We start from the raw sequence: 2,609 nt of genomic DNA on the forward strand, positions 1-2,609 counted from the left end.
TCATTGATAAAGAGTCAGGTTACAATCAAGCTCCTTTCTATAGATTAATCCTTTCCATCTAGCAGCAGCACAAACTTTAAGTGCACAACAACAGGTCAGCTCCATCACTTCACTTCTCTGTCATTTACACATCTCTCACGTGAATCTCTTCTCACGCGCAGGTGAGTATGGGAAGGGTACTTTCAGAATAAAGCCCCGAAATAAAAGTCTTGATAGACCTTACATACAGTAGGTCTGATGACTAAACTATCGCTGAATACCATGGCTACACTAGTACTATTGACAGTCTCTTCATGGTGTGCTTGGGGCTATGATCCTGGCCTAGCAGGAATAAGAAAGAACAAGATCCAGATCAATCTTTGCCGTGAAAAAATAAAAGTAAAATGTATTCCGAGAGGGCTTCATCCTTGTCCAAATTTCATCCTTGTCCAATTTTTATCACTGCTTAGACAATTGGGTGTTTGTTCAATTGGGTGTTTGTTGTGGTGTGTATCAGGTGGTTGTGGTATGTAACGTTGTTGTGGTGTGTATCAGGTGGTTGTGGTATGTATCGGGTGGTTGTGGCGTGTATCAGTGTTGTGGTGTGCATCAGGTGGGTGTATTTATACATAAAAAAATATCAGACAGAAAGATTGTTATTGGGTCTGGAGTAAGGAGCAGACTGGGAGAGAGTCAATACTTCATTCATATTGTTCATCACAATATAAGGGCTCTCAAGTGGCACAGCGTTCTAAGGCACTGCATCTCACTGCAAGAGGCGTCACTGCAGTCCCTGGTTTGATTCCAGGCTGTATCACATCCGGACGTGATTGGAAGTCCCATAGGGCGGTGCACAATCGGCCCAGCGTGGGTCCAGTGTAGGCCATCATTGTAAATAAGAATTTGTTCTTAACTGACTTGCCTAGCTAAATAAAGGTTAAAAGATTTTTTTTATATATATATATATATATATATATATATATATATATAATATATATATATATATATATATATATATATATAATCAAATCAGGTTTATTTGTCATTTTCAAAGGACACATGTTGTGTACACCATACAATGAAATTCTAACTTGCATGTATAACTCTCGACATTGCATCAACAATAAAATAAGTAAGTTGAATATTCAATGTAATAAAATAAAACCATTTAGTTAAGATAGATACAGGACAATATACAGGTGTAGTAATGTAAAGTGCTAACTGAAGAAGCCGGAACTATTTAAACCTTGGACTGTGGTTATTCAACAGAAATCCAGTCTGATCTTGCTTGTAGACAATGCAACTCTTAAAGGCAATGTAAACTCTGCTGATGTGAGCTGATTTGGAAATGATCTTTAAAATCTTTAAAGCGCACATTAGTGCAGTTTCTGATTTCAAGTTACAAAAATGATACTTTTCGCTACCTCATTTCATCACTGCAGTTCTTTTTCTAGACAGTATCTGAACCAATCTCTTCCTAATCTCCTTGGTCTTCAGACAGTAGACTACTGGGTTGATCAGAGAAGGTAACAGCGTGGCTATAATCAGTAAAGCATTACGCTCTGTCAGATTCAGCCTCACCCCTATCCTCGTCAACAACACAGAGACTAACTTGGGAGCGTAGTAACTGGACACCTCAATGATGTGACAAATACAGGAATTAAACACCTGCACTCTGCTCTCGTTGTTAGGCAGTCTCAGTACTGTGTAGATCAGATTCGCGAATGACAGCAGAATTAATGTGAACTGTGCACCAATCAACCACAGACCCAGGATGGTGGGAAGCATCCAATAGGGTTCAGGGTTGCTCTGACTATAGCACAGGTGGCACTGACTATAGCAGGATTGTCACAGAACACATATCTAATGATGGGCTGGCATTATGGAAGTCTGTCTGCCTGAGCTGCTACTACCCCCATGACCCCTAACCCTATCAGCCAGGTAGCTGTGCTCAACAGGAAGAGCCTTGGGTTAGTCAGAATGCTGTGCTACCTAAGAGGGGTGCTGATAGCGATGGTTCGGTCCAAAGCCATCAGGGACAGGGCCAGGAACTCTTCGATGCCATCCAGGTGGTAGATGTACATGCGTGATATTCAGGAGTCGTAGGAGATGGATTTGACCTTGGCCAGCAGGACAGAGATCATGGTGGTGCTGGTGCTGGTGGTGAACATGATGTCCACCACGGCTGTCTTAATCATTAGACGCTATACCCTAGATGCAGTTGCACCCCTAAAAACTAAAAACATTTGTCATAAGAAACTAGCTCCCTCGTATACAGAAAATACACGAGCTCTGAAGCAAGCTTCCAGAAAATTGGAACGGAAATGGCGCCACACCAAACTGGAAGTCTTCCGACTAGCTTGGAAAGACAGTACCGTGCAGTATCGAAGAGCCCTCACTGCTGCTCGATCATCCTATTTTTCCAACTTAATTGAGGAAAATAAGAACAATCTGAAATTTATTTTTGATACTGTCGCAAAGTTAACTAAAAAGCAGCATTACCCAAGAGAGGATGGCTCTCACTTCAGCAGTAATGAATTCATGAACTTCTTTGAGGAAAAGATCATGATCATTAGAAAGCAAATTACGGACTCCTCTTTAAATCTGCGTATTCCTCCAAAGCTCCGTTG

General features: G+C 41.2%; 1 pseudogene; it reads right to left on the bottom strand.

Moving 5' to 3' along the window:
• Window positions 1-1,404: 1,404 nt before the first annotated feature.
• Window positions 1,405-2,177, bottom strand: LOC145858912 (olfactory receptor OR51C1-like; annotated as a pseudogene).
• Between the last annotated feature and the right edge of the window lie 432 nt (window positions 2,178-2,609).

This window comes from Salmo salar, chromosome 11, assembly GCF_965601325.2.
Source record: "Salmo salar chromosome 11, fSalSal1, whole genome shotgun sequence".
Classification (NCBI taxonomy): domain Eukaryota; kingdom Metazoa; phylum Chordata; class Actinopteri; order Salmoniformes; family Salmonidae; genus Salmo; species Salmo salar.